Source organism: Dipodomys merriami, unplaced genomic scaffold (assembly GCF_024711535.1).
Source record: "Dipodomys merriami isolate MVZ:Mamm:240054 unplaced genomic scaffold, mDipMer1.0.p SCAF_98, whole genome shotgun sequence".
NCBI classification, from domain to species: Eukaryota; Metazoa; Chordata; class Mammalia; order Rodentia; family Heteromyidae; genus Dipodomys; species Dipodomys merriami.
In genome coordinates this window covers 133,416-152,074 of record NW_027206601.1, presented here as the reverse complement: position 1 = coordinate 152,074, position 18,659 = coordinate 133,416, and the positions used below count along the sequence as shown (strand labels likewise).

The 18,659-nt window shown below is 42.7% G+C and overlaps 1 protein-coding gene across 1 annotated transcript in view; it reads right to left on the bottom strand.

Moving 5' to 3' along the window:
* The window catches only part of LOC138822033 (uncharacterized), a 146,475-nt gene that overhangs the window by 13,949 nt on the left and 113,867 nt on the right, over positions 1-18,659 (bottom strand). The window lies entirely within an intron of this gene.

Here is an 18,659-nt window from a genome sequence, read left to right as displayed (position 1 = left end):
ATTAATAATAATAATCTGTAGAGGTGAAAAGATAAGCAATTATTTTTCTGCCTCTATTTTCCTAATGAAGACACATTGTTTTTTTTTTTTTTTTTCTGTACTTGCATTTGATTAGGTGTATGTCACAGCCATGAAACAAGAAAAAAAATCATTTTATAGGAGAACATGAGAAACAGTCCGGACTTTGATCCATAACCCTGCTCCAGTATTTACTGGGCTTTTCCTTGAAGGTCAGCTTCCAACTGTGCCTGTCATAAAGACTCAGCCACCTGGTAAGTAAGCCCATTTGCAGGGAGGAACCATGGGCCACACCCTACAGTACCAAAGACAGTGGCAGGAAAAGGATCTGTTGGAATCACATCTTCAGAATTACAAATCTCAGCATTTGAAGCCTCTTGGTCTTGGGACATGACAGGGTGTTAGCTCAACTCACAGCCCAGAGAAAAAGCTCCACACAAGCTCCACGGTTTGTCAAGGGACCATGAGATCAGGATATCACCCTGGTGCTATCTCTGTCACCAGCAGGGCTATTACAGCCCAGCCCTGGGTAGTTTCCTGCCTTTGTTAAGAAGTAGTAGATGATTTGGTTCTGATGGGATCCAGCTCCAAAACCCTCCAACCTACAAATAACTCTGTTCCATAAACAGAGTTAAACCACCAAGCTGCTGATAGGCAGCCAATTTTTACCTACAGAAGTGGAATTTTTCCCAATTCAACCTAAGCTTAGCTAAATGCATACCATCCCTCTATGTGGTCTTGAACGCTCAGGGGCAGTAGCTTTCTGAAGAAATGGCAGGAAGGGTAGAAACAATCAGTCAAAGCTGAGGATAAATGACCAGCAAGACTGCTACACTGCTGGACTGAAATTCAGAGCTGAACTTGACTTTTAACTTTTTAAATTGCATCTTGTGACACCCCCCTCTGAAGAACTGGCAAATATGGGTATCAAATTAGCTCTTTTTCCCTTACCTGTTCAAGATCACTAGTTTTATTTTAGCCCACACAATTTGCCCTGTGTACAGTGTCTTGTGCTTTTCTAAGCCACGATAATAAGACTCTGAAAAAACTACCAATAAGAAAAGCAATAAAGGAAGTGGCACCGTGGCTCAAGTGGTAGAGCATTAGCTTTGAGCTGAAGAGCTCAAAGACACCACCCAGGCCCAGAGTTCAATCCCCACAACCAACAACAAAAACAACAACAACAAAAAGCAATAAAATGCCAGAAGATGAAAAGGACTGGTAACGTTACATAAGCAACATAAGATTAGGGCCCCTAACACACACACAAAGGAATATATATACACAAATAGATGTATGTATACAGATACATAGATAAACAGACAGACAGACAGACAGATGCTGTCCTGATAAACCACTGATGAGCACGGTCTCAGGGGTGGTCTGTAATGAAGAGGTACACAGTGGGCATTCCCCTTTAGGGAGACTCAAGGGTGACCTATTAGCTGAGCTACAGTGGTATCTGGGGTCCTCCTTCTTCAGGAAGAATCTAAGGTAACCTCAGATGGCGTAGAACCTAGTGGGCATGCTCCTTCAAGCCAGAGGGGAAAAAGAAGGTCTGAAGAATCACAAATGCTCATCCCTGAGCTCCTGTGGACCCTACCTGGTGGCTGGACAGGAGACATTTTTAGTGGAAGCTGAGGGGCAGGTTTGGAGGTTTTATGCCACATTTACTGTTGCACGCTGAGCCAGGCTCTTTCTGTCTCTGTCTCTGTCTCTCTTTGTCAAATCATTCTTAAATATTTTTTAAACCTCAACCATAATAACTAGCTAGCACACAGCTTAATATTTCCACAATCACTTTCCAAAGTAAAAAAAAAACATGCAGGAGAGTAATATAATTCAGCATTATGACAGGAGAAAGAAGGGAAGGGAATGAACACAGGGAGAGACAGTGAAACTCAGAAAACTGAGGGAAGGAGTGGGGTTGGGAGGGGTGGAGGGATGGATGATGAAAGAGGTGACATGATCAAGACGCATTGTGCTGATAAACTGATGTGTTCAATGGTAACACCTTTGTACAACTACTTAAATAAAAATGTAATGTTAAAAAAGAAGAAAGCAAACCAGGAGGGGTTAGATGTTGCCTGTATCTGCCTGGCCCATTTTCTTTAACTGTCACAGAACAGTTACATTTGAAGAAAGCACAGCACACTGCTAGTCTCTCTTAAATTTGAGAGGTGGGCTGGGTGTTAGCAGCTCACACCTATAATCCTAGCTATTCAGGAGGCTAAGATCTGAGGACTGTGGTTGAAGCTAGCCTGGGCAGAAAAGTCTGTGAGACTCTTATCTCCAATTAACCAGCAAAAGCTGGAAATGGAGGCATAGCTCAAGTCATAGAGCACCAGCCTTGAGTTATTCACTAAGGGAGAGCATGAGGCCCTGAGTTCAAGCACCATTATTAGTGGAAAAATATAAAAGAGAAAAAGAGAAAGAGGAAGAAAGAAAGACAGAGAAAAAGGGAAGGAAGGAAGGAAGGAAGGAGGGAGGGAGGGAGGGAGGGAGGGAGGAAGGGAAGGAGGGAGGGAGGGAGCTGGAGGAGGAGGAAAGGGAAAAGAAAAACAAAATCTGAGTGGTGATACAGACTTGATTGCCAATTTCTTTCTGCAGTAAAAATACTTCATAAAGAAATCTTTAATTTAGAAAATCTATACTTTGTTACTTAATGCATAATTAAATGAGGATCTGACAGCAGCAAATGCAAGGAAGTTTAATTACCTCTGGACTTCACATTCTAAGTATTATCGAATAATATGGTGGTTGTTGGGCTGGGAACATGGCTGCTTCCATTTGACACCTCTCCTACTGACTCTGCAGGGGTCCCTGTGGCTAAGGCCACACTAAGTAAGGGACAGCTGGAATCCATCCTCAACAGCACAAGAGGAAGCCAAACAGTCCAGATCCTTGGCGATCAGCTTTCATATTACATTTCATGGCTTCCAGCAGATGCCTCTGTTTCTCTCAGATAAGAAACACTAACATGAACATCATAATCTTCCACACACAAATCTTTCCTGAGCAGATTGGAATACGTGTCCAGTCCTTGTAAAACCATTCTTAACACATTTATATAAAAATCCCCTCTTGTCTGCAAAGAGCATGCTTTCTTCTCTTCCTCTCTTTCTAGTCAAGGATCACCCCCCCACACTCCACCCCCATGCTCTCACTGTGGAAACTTCTGTGGGGATCCTACGTGGTCAGGACAGCACCCAAAGGCAGTTGTTATCTCCAAGTGGGTACAGGTGCCCCCTTCCTGGGCAGCCTGGTGTGGAGGGTGGGAAGGAATAAATTCAGGAACAAAGGAGCAGTGCAGAAGGCAGCCTGACACATTCCAACCCAATCTTCCACATGAAATGCTGCTCTTGGCAACGTTAATTTTACCTTTGTAGTCACAAGTTCCTCCTGCCCCACTGTGAAGGAATTACCGCTCTTACTGGCCTGGCGGGAAGGTACACGGAGATGTTACCCAGAAAATGCTCTGAGCACCAGGTGGACCCTGGATCAATGGCAGCTGTCAATGGCCCATGAAAAAGGAAGGTTCAACCCCAGTGCATCCACAGCACTCTCCTGTGAAAAGCCTCCCTCTTGTTCTAGGCCAGAGCCCTGGGGACCCGCACAGCCCTCTGCACCTCCAGGTGTCAGCAGGAAGTCAGTCTTCCTGCCTGACCTAGGGTTTGGATTTCACAGCGTACTCTGAGCCCACCTCACATATACTGAGCTCAGGAGACTCCTTCCTAATGCTGCCACCAGGCCCCCGACCCCAGCACTCTGCACAACAGACCAGGCAAAACTAAAGAATCCAAAGTCCCCAAAGAAAGTAGGGACATCCAACCTTTATTTCCCTGCATGCAAGCATGGACATTTCCAGTGTGCTACCAGGATGATCATCTGTTCTATTTATAAGGATTTCTGGCAAAGAGATTTGGTAGCATTTCTACCAAAATGGAGGAACTCAGACATTCTACAGCAGGTACCTGACTTCCAGGTGCGGAGTTACATAAGGTGTGACATCACTGTGCTTTGGTTATTCGGGGACCACACAGCACTTGACCCTATGCAGAATTACAAGTTGAACGTTCCCAGTTTGAAAAGCCAAACTCAGAAAACGCTCCAACATGTGGAACGTTTGGAGCCCTTTTGAGGCAGTTAGGGTTTCAGATCAAAGGATGCTCAATAATCAAGTCTATGCAACTATTCTCCAAGTCTAAAAACCTCTGAGCTCTGGAAACTTCCAGTCAGGAGCTTTTCAGGTAAGGGATGCTCAGGCCACAGCACCTTAGGAAAACAGCAAAAAGAGCAGAAAGAAGGTCTTTTCACTGATTTCTGTTACCTTGCTCAACACGTGCTGTAAAAGATTTCATAAAGGCACTATGGAAAACCTCCAGGCAATCAAATAACTGTGTCACTTAAACACCCAGCATGGCAAACTAGGGAGGGAGGGAGGGCAGGAGGGAAGGAAGGAGAGAGAGAGAGAGAGAGAGAGAGAGAGAGAGAGAGAGAGAGAGAGAGAGAGAGAGAGAGAGAGAGAGAGAGAGAGAGAGAGAGAGAATAAAAGGAGAAAGAGTAATGGGATTAACAGGAAAAGAGGGATAAGAAGACAGTTAGCAGGAGGTTATGGGGAAGTCTAGCTAAGTTGGCTTATTTTGTGGTAGTTCAGGAGTCTTGTACTCGCTATGCAGGCATTCTACCACTTGAACCAAGTCCCCATCACTTTGGGCTATAGTTACTGTTATTTTTAAAAATACGTTATCATGTTTTTGCCCAGTGCTGGCCTAGCCCATGTTCCTCTGACTCAAGATTTCAGTTAGGTGGGATAAGCAAGAACCACCACACTTCGCTTTAGTGTCTGAGATGAGGTCTCAAATTTCTTCCCAATCTCTGCCACTTGAGTAGCTAGGATTATAGATGTGAGCTACTGTATTCAGTCTTTTAACTAAGAGTTAATGTCTCTCACACACAATTCTGTAGTTCTGACTAAGGGTTTCTGAAGTCTCAGAGAACTGAGGAATTGTTCCAAGTTCCTGGCAGATGAGTGGTAACTTCAGGATACCCCTACACACATGGTGAAGAGAGCAGACTTCTAATCATAGCAGGCACTAAGAAGCAAACACAAATAGCTGGCTCCAGGGCCAGCCCTGTATCCCCCACCCCACTCCCCCAAGCTGCTTTCCTGAAGGGAGTCTTATAATTTCAAATCAAGTCCTTATACTTTCCAACTCCTCAAAGAATCACCAGCTGATGACCATTTGGAATTCCTGAAAGAAGTTGAACTCACTCTCAGCCTCTACTTTTGAACATACATTCTTGGGGGTGCAGGTTCCTTTGAATTAGAACACACACCAACTTACTATGCCTGTCAACCTACAAACATGGACCATTAGGACTGGAAATAACTATTTGACTTGAGAGGTTTAAATTCCAAGAAAGCAATATTTTCCTAAAGGGACTCATAAAAATATTGACTAAATATATCAATAAAGAAATACAAGACTCAGCTAGGCACTCAGCTAGTTCACGCCTATAATCCTACCTACTCAGGAGGCTAACATTTGAGGCCAGATTGGGCAGAAAAGTCCATGAGACTCTTATCTCCAATTAACTACCAGAAAATCGGAAATGGCGCTGTGGCACAGGTGGTAGACCTCTCATCTTGAGCTGAAGAGCTGAGGGACAGCACCCAGGCCCAGAGTTCAAGCCCCACAACTGACAAAAAGAAAAAAACAATCTGCACCTTAGCATCTAACTCTCAGCTGTCTGACTTCAGGGAATAGTTTACAATGAAGTTGAGCACAAAGATGTTTTCTGGGAAAAGTCAATACTCCTTGGTCAGCCTTGTTTTCAAAAACGTTTCCACATGACGTTGAGAGAATATGTCACCCTACTATTTCTGCTCTATTTCCATTTCTGAATAATTTTTCTTCACCTATGGCTATGATGCTAAACATTTTCAAAGATAGGGAAAGACAGCTCTGACGTGTCATGCTGGGCTGCAAATGCAGGCACTTTTCAGTTGCTTTTTCTTATAATTAGAAGGATATCCTTTTTTTATCTTCTAAAGTCAGATTTCTTATACTAAAGCAGATGATTCATGAGGAAAGAAGAAGATTTGTAACTTGCCATTCATAGTCAAATTGAGTCACTTTAGATGTGTTTTGAAAGAGAAATGTATTGTTAATATTTATGAACATTTCAGGAGGGAGGTGTCACAGAAAATGAAGAATTCCAAATTCCCAAGGCTCTGGGCTTAGGACTTTGATTTATGACTATATGAAAATCGACAATTTAGGGAATTCTCATGTTCTGTAAATTCTATTTTTAATTAACAGGCCTTGGAATTAACATTAGCATCTTTTATTGACTCAATCTAGGAAGATATTTTTTTGTTGGCTCCAAATTTTAATGGTTGTAAGTCTGTGAAGAATTTCAATGGATGATATCTTTGCATGGCTGTCATGGAGTAACTTTCACTGCAGAATGTGTGAGTATTAACATTGGCACCATTAAATGAGAAGAATAAGTTGCAAGCTCCGGAGAAAGCCTTAGGAGATGCCAGGGCATATTTTAACCGCAAACTGGACATGACTGTACAGCTATAAAGGAGTGGAATCCCCCAGCCAGCAGCCACCAAAGCCCCAACAATAACATAGCACATGACCAGTAGCTTAAGCACTGGGAAGTTTCCCTCTTTCTCAGCTTCTTTTTACCTGAGTCACCAACACTATCGACAACACAAGTGGCAAAATATGTGGCCAAGTCAGAAGCTTATCAAGATAGCTTGGCTCCATAGGTAGATGTTTCAGGAATGACCCTTGTACATGCATTCCCCTTGTATTTCTGTGTGTGTGTATGTGTATGTGTGCGTGTGTACATGCATAAGCGTGTATGTATTTACATTTCATTAAGTCCAGTAGTACTCTTTCAACATATCTTTTTTTATATTTTTCCAAAAAAAACCTTGAATTCAGGGCCCGTACACTGTCCCTGAGCTTCTTTTGCTCAAGGCTAGTAGTCTACCACTTGAGCTTCAACACCACATCTGGCTTTTTATGAGTGGGTTTTTATTGGAGATAAAAGAGTCTCATGGATCTTCCTGCAAAGGCTAGCTTCAAGTAGCTAGGATTATAGGCATGAGCCCCCAGCACCTGGCATATACTACAATCTATTGTTAAATACCTAAAAATGGAGGCCTTTGATAATTGCTTAACTAGTTGGACTCCCTTCTTTCTTTGCTTTGTCTCTTCCCTTCTTCCTTCCTCTTTCCCTTCTTCCTTCCTTCTCTTACTCCTTCCCTCCTCTCTCTCTCCTTCCCTTCCTTTCATTGATATACATAAAATGTACATCTGCCAACCAGTAGCCTTGAACAATAAAATTATGGCTATACCAATGTAGATGCAGCAGTAAGATTTCCCTGGACGATTTCTAGGTAAACTTAACAGCTATATAAAAAAAATCCATTAGTTTCTTCCTATAACCAAGCCTTACTTTCTCTTCAAACACATTTTAGACATAGTACTTGATGAAAGTACTTATGCCCCATCGCTTCCTGAACTCAAGCAGATTCAAATTAAGGACCGAAAGTCAACAACTTTTTTGCCTTGGCTGGCCTCAAACCATGATCCTTCCAATCTCTGTCTCCTGAGTAGCTATTATAGGCATGAGCTACTGTGCTCAGCCTTTTCACCGTTTTGTTCCTTGGGAACAAAACATTATCTGTCTAATGTGTAAATAAAACCAGGAAACATACCTGTAAAGTAAAAATATGTCATTTGGGTGGATACATTTTCACTATTGAGATGATAAAAAGCAAAAGACAACAATAGCAAACTAGCCTTCTCAATGTGGTTTCCATTTGCATTTGTTTTATGGCCAATGACGCTGCGCATTTCTTCATATGTCTATTGGCTATTCTTATTTCCTCTCCAGAGAAGTCTCTTTTTAATAGGGTAGTTGTTTCTTTGGGGATTTGTTATGGGGGGAGTTAATTTTTGTGTATTTTTGATATGAGACCTTTGGCTTTTGTATAGTTAGTGAAGATCTCCTCCCAATTTGTGGGCTTTCTATTTATCTTGCTAGTTATGTTCTTTGCCATGCAGAAACTCTGCAGTTTAATGTAATCCCATTTATCCAGACTTTCTTTGATTTGTTGTGTTCCTGGATTTTTATTTAGGAAGTTTCATCCTGTGCCAAGAAGCCCTAGCAAATCCCCTATCCCTTCCTGTAATATTTTCAGGATCTCTGCTTTTACAAACTTAATGTCTTTGATCCATTTGGAGTTGATTTGGGTTCAGGGTGATATGTAAGGATCTAGCTAAAATTTTCTACATGTGTGTAGCCAATTCTGTCAGCACCATTTGTTGAAGAGACTACCTTTCTTCCATCTGACAATTTTATCAAGGATTAGGTGGCCACAAGTCCGTGGGATCATGTCTGAGTCTTCAATTTTATTCCATTGATCCTCATGATATTCCTCCAGCACTATTCTTCCTGCTAAGGATTATTTTTGCTATTCAGGGTCTTTTATTGTTCCATATGAATTTTTGGATTGCTTCTTCTATTTCATTAAAGAATGTTGTTCGGATATTGATAGGTACTGCATTAAATCTGTAGATAGTTTTGGGCAGTACTGCCATTTTTACTATGTTAATTCTCCCAATCCAGGAATGTGGGAGATTTTCCACTTCTTTAAATATCTGTAATTTCCTTTTTAAAGTTTTTAAAGTTCTCATGCAAATCAAAACCACATTGGGATTCCTCCTCAACCCAGTTAGAATAGCCATTATCAAGAAAACAAATAATAACAGATGCTGGTGGGGATGTGGCCAAAAGGGAACACTACTACACTGTTTGTAGGAATATAAGTTGGTTTGCCACTCCGGAAGGCAGTATGGAGGTTCCTCAAAAGACTAAACATAGAATTCTCTTGTGATCCAGCAATCCCACTCCTGGGCATTTATCCAAATGATCTCAAACTAGGCCACACTAAAGCTACCAGAACAACTATGTCCATTGCAGCCTTATTTACATTAGCTAAGATATGGAACCAACCCAGATGCCCCTCAATAGATTAGGATCAAGAAAATGTGGTATATTTACCACATGGAATTTTATGCTTCTATCAGAAAGAATGACATTACCCCTTTCATAAGGAAATGGAAAGACTAGGGGAAAAAATCCTATTAAGTGAAGTAAGCCATACCCAAAGAAACATAGGCTCTATGGTTTCTCTCATCTGTAGTAAGTAGTATGTACCTAGGTTAATCCTGACAGGGAATCATATTAGCTCAAGAGCTATGTACATATGATCATACAAAATGCTATTGAAATGAACTCCAAGACATGGAAACAACGGGTCTTTTTTTTAAGTTGTCAACCTTGATGTCGACAATGTACTATAGCTAGCTCTTTCTTCTTATTTTACTTCATTTATCTTTTTCCATTGGTTTGTCCCTGGCAATCTCTGTCTTTGGTTCTGGTGCCCTCCATCTTGTACATGCATTTATCTGATTGTGGGAAAGAAAGGGAAATAACAAAATGCTGAAAGAAATACAAGAGATGACCTATTGCAACAATGATAGTCACAGGTCACTATGTTGGAAATGAACTTTACAACTTTGGGGGGAGGGGGGAGGAAAGGGATAGTGGGAGAACAACCATGTTCAACAAGAAATGTACCTTGCTCATGTAAATGTCACCCCTCTGTACAGCATCTTTACAATGAAATAAATTCTTAAAAAAAAAAAAAATCTCAGCTGGCCAAGTTCCTAGGACTCAGATGGCAGGCATTATCAGCAGGAAAGTCAATTCCCTAGGGAAGTTTTCATTGACTTGGCTTACCTTGTCTGCTTCCTCTCTGTTCCCACCCTCCTCTGAAACTCACCATTCCAGGAAAGTCTGTAATGATTGACGGCTGTGCTTTGGTTTGAAAAATAAACTCACTCCAAAATGAAGTCCCCTTCTGAACTACTTAAGACATTTCAGAATAGAAATTTAGTAGGAATATCTAGGAAATGTTCTCTAGATAATTCTTTTTAACTTAAGAAAGATGAAGGAAAAACTTGGTGCTGGTGGCTCACATCTATAATCCTAGCTACTCAAGAAGGTGGAGATCTGAGGATGTCCGTTCAGAGCCAGCCAGAGCTGGCTGAGCCTCAGTGCCTGAGGCTCCTATCTCCAATTAACCACTAGGAAGTGGAGCTATGACTCCTTGAGTGAAACCTTGAGTGAAAAATCTCAGGGATAAACCCCAGGCCCTGAGATCAAGACCCAGGACTGACACACATAGACACAGACACAGACACAGACACACAGACACAGACACACAGACACAGACACACAGACACAGACACACAGACACAGACACACACAGACACACACAGACACAGACACACACACACACACACACACACACACACACACACACACACACACACACACATAAGAAGAGGAGAAGCAGAGGGGAGAGAAGGGGATGAAAGGAAATACTCTCTGAAAAACATTTCACAATTCACTTCCTTCCCTCAACTCCATACAAAACGCTACACCATCAAAACAGCTGATGATATTATTCTCCCCATCCTTGGGGAGACTTCATCAGTGAACCAAAGAAGAGGAAGCATTTCAAATCAGACTGATACAAAAGGAGGAGCTATGCTGTGAGGTAATATTAGCTTTGATGGGAATTAGAGCCAAAGGCTGGCTTGTAATCAGTAGGTAGAAACATGATTAACAATACAGAACTCAAGTCAACTACTTAATGCCTACCCATTTAGTGGAAAGATACAGAGAAGGAAATGGTTATCTTCACTTTGACATCAAAGCTAACCAAGCAGGTTCTAAGTATGCATATAATTACCTCACACTTGATAAGGCAGAGTCCTCCATATAGATTAGCTGTAGAATGCATGCCTACCATGCACAAGGCACTGAGTTTGATCTTTAGCCACTGTCCCCCACACATAATTAAAAGAAAAAGTGCTGGTGGGCACTGGTGGCTCATGCCTGTAATTGGTGGCTCATGTCTATAATCATAGGTATGCAGGAAGCTGAGATCTGAGGATCAGGTTGGAAGACAGTCTGGGCAGAAAAACGCAGAGAATCTTTTTTTTTTTTTTTTTGGTCCGGTCGTGGGGCCTGAACTCTGGGCCTGGGCGCTGTCCCTCAGCTCTTCAGCTCGAGGCTAGCGCTCTGGAAGCAAAGAACTCTGGAAGCAAAGAACTCTGGAGCCTGCGATGATGAGAAAATGAAGTCCAAGAAGCCATGCAGCAGCCTCCGGTTCCAGTAAAGACCTTCACAAGACTTGACTTTCCTCCACAATGAAATGTGAAATACCATTTCCTGTATGGTAATTTAATCCGCCTAATAAAATGTCTCTAGGAATTACATCACTGGCCACAGCACTGAATTTAAAGCAGTCTTTTAACTCTATAGAGTTGCACTCTGTCCCTAAAGTAAGGGACTAAGATACTACCCCTGCCATCTTTGACCTGACCAGTGGAGGCACCTGGTAATGTGTGCTGCCCCATCCACTAGCCCTGAATCACCATCCGAAATTCCCAAGAAAAGAAGCAGGGATGCAGGACCCCATTGACCAAGCATCGTTGAAGGAGGGCAGCAGAGAACATGAGTGTAGAAATGCCTTTTGACTTGCCTTTTCATCCTGTCATTTCAAATCTGCCTTTGCTCCCACACGGGACCACTTATTGGGGAAGGTGCTTCATATCAGGCAGTCAAGCTGCCATGGCAAATCTGTACTAATACCTTGGCCATGGTGACTGTTTTCATTCCATTGTTATTTTTGAAGCTGGGCCTCCCTGGGTAACCCACACTAACTTGAAACTCACAATTCCCTGCCTCAACCTCCCAAGTGTAGGGAATGTAAGTGGGAACCACCATGCCCAGTCATGTGTTTGCTTTAGAACAAGTAATTAAAAGAATGAATCTGAAGAAAGCTGGGAGCCAGCCAGGGGCTCCTGTCCTCTGGAACTCCACCAGACCTGTGATAGCCGTCTGATTCAGGGAGGCTCAAAGCAGGAGCCTAGAGGAAGTCTGCTTTGCTCTCAGCTTGTTACAAGGAAAACCCACAGAGAAGAGAGAAAAGAAATAATCCTTTTAAGAGCCATCTCTGTCCTGTGTGCTCCTCTCAGCACCACCACCACCACAACACCAGAGAGCCAGTGCAGCACCAGCTCAGTTGGCTTTTGTGATGCTGGACAAAGATCAACTATGATGGTGGCTTTTCCAGTTCACCATGGCCAAGCCTGCCCATTGTCAGAGGACACTAAAGTCCCAAAGTTCATGCTCTGAATAATGCCTCAGTGCCTACTGGAAGATCCTGACACTCCTGTCCAGCTCTGCACTCTACATCAGTCTGATCCATCACCTGATTCTTTAAGAAAATGGAATAACAATTGGGGTGGTTAATCCTTAAAGATTCCAATACCCTTCCCATTTGATACTGACTTACCACATGCATGTCAGCAACACATGAGCTACTCAGCACACAGCCACTGCAAGGCCCTCATCTGGAGATGGGGAAGCTATTTCTATGTATAAGGCTCTGTCCAGCGTGTCTGAGACTTGTGGAAATCTATTCTGAAATCTAGTTTCATTGCCCAAACTTGAGCCTTCTAAGCTATAGCTGAACAATAAAAGTGAAGTGTTTTCTGATTGTTTTCTAAACAGCCAACATAGACAATCTATCTCAAAATTCAAAGGGCCCATTGCCCCCTAGGCTTCTGGATACATCAGCTTGCAGATTTTTTAAAGTTATCAGCCATCTGCATGGAGCAGCTGTCTGCGGACACATGGCAGAGTTCACTTAATCTAGCATCAGGCTGGATGGAAATGCCACTCTTGGCTCCATTGCCAGGCATGCCCCATACCTGCTGGGTCCTTGGGTAGGGAAGATTCCAGGCTATTATTCAGTGCACCACTCTGACGTTATGGTCTGTGGCTGGCATGCTGTTAATTGCATGGCATGAAGAGGTCAAAATCTGGTGAAAATGGAATTGGCTATCCCCATCATAATCAAGTCCATCTGACATACTGTGCTGTCACCTCTAAATCACTCAGCACCAGCTTCTAGGCCTCACTTCTATTAATATGCCACAAATGAAAGCCCCGAGTCCTGCAGTTGTTCCCAAAGGAAATGACATTTTCTTAGCACATTCCACATTGAAAACTACATTCTCAATGGAAAAGGAAGAGTAAAGAAAGGTTTTTAGAAAAACCTAGGACTCAAATCACAAGAGAAAGAGAGAGAGAGAGAGAGAGAGAGAGAGAGAGAGAGAGAGAGAGAGAGAGAGAGAGAGAGAGAGAGAGAGAGAGAGAGAGAGAGAGAGAAATAATGTTGAAAAAGAAATGGGAGGGGATAAAAGGGGAAGCAAAAGAACATTTGAAGTGAAGTGACCATGTCTTCCACTTGTAATCCTAGCCACTAGGGAGTCAAAGGACAGCACCCAGGCTCAGAGTTCAAGCCCAAGTGCCAGCAACACACATACACATGCACACGCACACGCACACGCACACACACACACACACACACACACACACACACACACGAGTATTTGACACAATGCAAAAGACACAGTGAGAAAAACAAGAAAGAAAAAAGGGAAGGTGTTTGTGACGTGCAGATATTCCTGAAGCATTTGTCCCTTCCAAATTCTGAATATGGGTTTCAGAGCAAGCTGTCACCAACAATCGCCACCTCCTGCCATATAACAAATCAGTCACGACCCACATGGAGTATGTTAAATTGGCTCAGAAAATTTTCACCACCCTGTTGGAGTGGATGACAGCATTAGCCCATCAGAGAGCAGTCAGGCCTCCGGCAAGCCCTCTTATTCAGATGTCACAAAGCAACGGCAGATGGTCCAGGTGGCCCTGGAGTCACACAGAGGGTCACCTTCAAATTTCATAAGCCTCTGCATTCACCCCTCACCATGTCCAACTCAAACCACAACAAATGCACCCCAGCCCTGTCATGTAGACAGTATCTCCTGGCAAACCGTGACAGCCTGGATTCAAACTAGACATGAAAGAAAACTTCCATGTGGTATTTGATTGATTGATGGATTGATTGATTGATTTTTGTCAGTCAGTGGGGCCTGAACTCTGGGCCTGGGCACTGTCCCTCAGCTCTTCAGCTCAAGGCTAGCACTCTACCACTTGAACTACAGCACCACTTCCAGCTTTTTCTGTTTATGTGGTGCTAAGCAATGGAATCCAGGGCCTCATGCATTCAAGGCAAGCACTTTCCACTGAGCCAACTTCCCCGCCCTTCCATGTGATATTTAAAGTAAGACACAAGGCTAGTTTTAATAGTCATTGGACATGGTTGAGACTGCACAATTATTTCTTAGCGGGAACTTCAGTGAACAAAGACTATAGAAGATTACATCAAAGGATTGTAAGATGGCCTAGTAACAACCTAACAATTTGACAGCTCCCTTAGAGACTCAGTGGCTGGGAGCAGAAAAGGAGCCTGGCTGGGCAACCAGGGCAAATATCCTCTTTCCATTCAAGATTCTGCATCCTTCACAGTGGCCTTGAGCAGACCTGTGTGCAGGCTCTTGGACACCACATTACCATGGCCCTGAGCAGTCCCTCATGCTGGGCCCTGGGCATCACAGCATAGCCCATTTTAAGGAGGGGCTTTGAAACGCTTGCATGTAAGCAGTGAACTGACTGAACCCCAGAGGTGTGCACTGGGACAGGAGCCTGGTCAAAGGGGCTAAAGGGCCGGGCGCCGGTGGCTCACGCCTGTAATCCTAGCTACTCAGGAGGCTGAGATCTGAGGATCGCCATTCAAAGCCAGCCCGGGCAGGAAAGTCCATGAGACTCTTATCCCCAATAAACCACTCGAAAACTGGAAGTGGTGCTGTGGCTCAAGTGGTAGAGCACTCACCTTGAGCTGAAGAGCGCAAGGACAGAGCCCAAGCCAGAGTTCAAGCCCCACGACCGACTTAAAAATAAAAAAGGAGGGTGCGGGGCTAAAGGTCATATGAGAGCTCCTACAGGCTGCGAGGAGCCTCTGATTGGGCCTGGGGACAGAAATGTCCCACAGGCTGTCCAATGATCTCAACAGTCACATTGTTCACTCCTATTGACACCATTTTAACACCTGCACAACGTACCCCAGGCCGTGCCTTCATTGAGACCTCTCCTGTCTAGCCAGAGTTCTGCTTATCTTTCTTTAATAAATCTTTGTTGTTTTCCTTCTCCTTCTGTGTGTGTGGATTCATTCCAGAAAGATGAAGGACAGGATACAGGTGTTGCAGGTTTTCAGTATCACATTCACCATTATTCCTCGAAAGAACTTCCTGCAGACCCCAATAATAACTTCACACAAGAGGGCTGCCCGCAAGGGGTTTCCTCCTCACCTTTCTCTTGTGGGTAGACAAAGGTCCTCCCCCGTCCCAACAAATATAAAGAAAATAAAAGGCAACTTTCAGTGTGAGAGCTGTGAAAATCCTCAAACACGTTGATCTACTCCAATGCAATAACTCAAAAGGAAAGAGAAAACTCTAAGAACAGACAGGGATAGTCATTTAGAAATAGAAAAATGTTGGTACTGTAGCCTGTCCAGTAGTTAAAAATAGCACAATCTATACTAGTGCCCAATGTGAGGAAGCCATAAATGTGATCATGGTGTAACAACATGAAGAAATTCTTCCATCATCACACATCAAGGAAAATATCGAACCACCTCTCTTCTCACAGTGCAATCATTTAATCATTGTGACCAAAATCTAGAAAGAACCAAAGAACAAAAATAGTTGGCCCACTGCAATGAGAACCTGGAACTGACTCTTCTTATACTTCCTTAATCCTGTTACACTGTAACCAAAATTAGAAGAAAATAACTGATGAAAATGAGGAAACGTCCAGAGCTTTTAGAAGTATACACAATCAATGCCAAGCCATTCTAACAGGATGGCACAAGTCTATGAGAAACTACAGAGATGCTAGTGCAAACACAAATCTTAGAAAGGACTGTGGCTGGAACCCAGCTGAGAGGAAGGTGACTTCACACAGAAATGGGCATCCCTGGGATGTCTAGAACAAGGCCAAGGAATCAATGAAATCGCCTTCGTGATGACACCACCATCAACAGCTCCAAACATAGCAGGCTCTAGCAGAACATGGTGGGCGTAGCAAAGCTGAGATTTTCTTTTCTCTGTCCTGTCAGGAAACCTTCTCACATAAGTGGCTTATGAAAGCTCTCAACACTCAAGTCTATGGCAAGGAGTGTCACACACATTCACACATCGACCAAGAAATACCAGCAATTAAAATCATCCGGTTAAAAAAAAACAGTACAGAGCTGTAGTAAGATAATATTTCTAACTTCAATAGTTCTCAAACTTCAGAGATAATTGTCTCTCTGTGGTTTTTTTCCAATTGGATGCTTAGATAATTTCCACTATCTAAGATGCAGCCCAATAATTCAGAATATGTACTAAGAATTATACATAATATTAAAACTTAGGAAGTAAACAGAAATGATCTTGTAAAGATGGACTTTCACTTAAAAAATACTACCTGTGTCTGTTTTCTTTTGTTCTGTGTTATACCTCACTCCTTTCAGTCTGTGTTGATGAAAACAATCCTGCATGGATTTCTAAGTCATGTTACTGATGAGGGTCAGTGTGGGTGCTTACAGACTGAGTACACCTATGAGGGTCAATGTGGGTGCTTATAGACTGAATTTACTTTGTGGCTTACTGCAGACTTCATTTTTAACTCACTACCTAACATTACATATCTCCTGCAGAATTCATAAGTTAGAGAAACTGAGATAATATCCACAATTTATGTTGCTCCTTATATTTAAAAGGAAGGTTTATATTGTAGATTTATAAACAGGCTGTAATCCTAGCCACTCAAGAGGCTGAGATCTCAAAGTCACGGTTGAAGCCAGCTCAGGCAGCGAAGTCTGTGAGACTCTTATCTCTAATTAACCACCAAAACATCCTGAAGTAGAGCTATGGCTCAAGTGGTAGAGCTTGGCCGTGATCGATAAAGCTAAGGGAGAATACTCAGGCCCTGAGTTCAAACCCCAGCACTACCTTCACCTGCAAAAGAAAATCTTAAAAGTAAAAGCAACAACATGGTCTCCCTGATATGTAGATGTTAAATCCAAACACAAGAGATATGACAAAGTAAACAGGACTTAAGAAACAAAAGACATCTGCTTATTTTGTCATATAATTTTTTTTTTTTTTTGTCAGTCATGGGGCTTGAGCTCTGGGCCTGAGTGCTGTCCCTCAGCTCTTTAGTTCAAGGCCAGCGCTCTACCACTTGAGCTACAGCACCACTTCCGGTTTTCTGATGGTTTATTGGAGATAAGAGTTTCACAGAGTTTCCCGCCCGGGCTGGCTTTGAACCATGATCCTCAGATCTCAGCCTTCTGAGTAGCTAGGATTACAGGCATGAGCCACGGGAGCCTGGCTCTGTCATATAATTTCTAAATGACTCCATGTTCTTGACTGTGTGTGTGTGTGTGTGTGTCTCTGTGTGTGTGTGTGTGTGTAATTTCTAAATGACTCCATGTTCTTGACCGTGTGTGTGTGTGTGTGTGTGTGTGTGCGCGCGCGCGCATGCGCGTGTGTATGTGTGTTGCTGGCACAGAATCAGAGGGAAATGGGGAAAAATACAACAGAGATGCCCATCAACTATACTGGACATTAATGAAAATAACTAAGCAACTCAAGGGCAGCAATGGAAGGGAGGGAATGAGATGGAAAGAGGGAACAGCTAACACTAAGCAAAAGGAAAGAAATGTACATATCACCTGATGTGGAAGAAATAGTTATATTGTCAAAGCTTATATAATTCACAAACTTTATGGACCATGATAATGACAATGTGCCTTGTGAAGGTTAAAATGTGTCTGTGACTTTAACTAAGTATCACTATTGCACAATACTATGAAATTTGTGAAATTTATGTAACCGCATAATCTCAATAAAAAATATTTTTTAAAAAAAGTAAAGGCAACTGACAAGTTCCTTAGTAGGAGCAGGCTGGGGAGAAGAATTTGGTCTTAAGTCTTAAAAGTAATGTGGCTTAAAAGTAATCCACATTTAATCTCTACACCTTTGCACAAGTTTTTACATTTCAACTTTTACAACAAAGGTTACAACTGGCCAGGCTATACCCGTAGCTCATATTTCTAATCCTAGCTACTCAAGCAGCTGAGATCTAGAATTAAGGTTGAAGGCCAGCCCAGGCAGACAAGTATAAGACACTTAATAGCAAAAAGCTGGAAGCGGAGGTGTGGTTCAAATGCTAGGGCACCAGCCATGAGCAAAAATAAGTGAGATCACGAGGCCATGAGTTCAAACCATAGTACCTGAACACATGCATACACACACACAAACACACACACACACACACACACACACACACACACACACAGCCAAAAGTCTTAAAAGAAAGTTGAATTATGAAATACAGCTGGTTGTGGTCAGATTTTGAAGCAAAGATTTTGAAGCTGGGAAAAGAGAATGGAGAAAAAATGAAAAGTGCAAATCACTGTTTCCTGAGTCTGCTTCTAACATGCAAGGTAAAGGGATCATAATTGATAGGACATCAGCCATACGTCACAGCTGGTGGTCAGCTTATTTCAGGGTAGC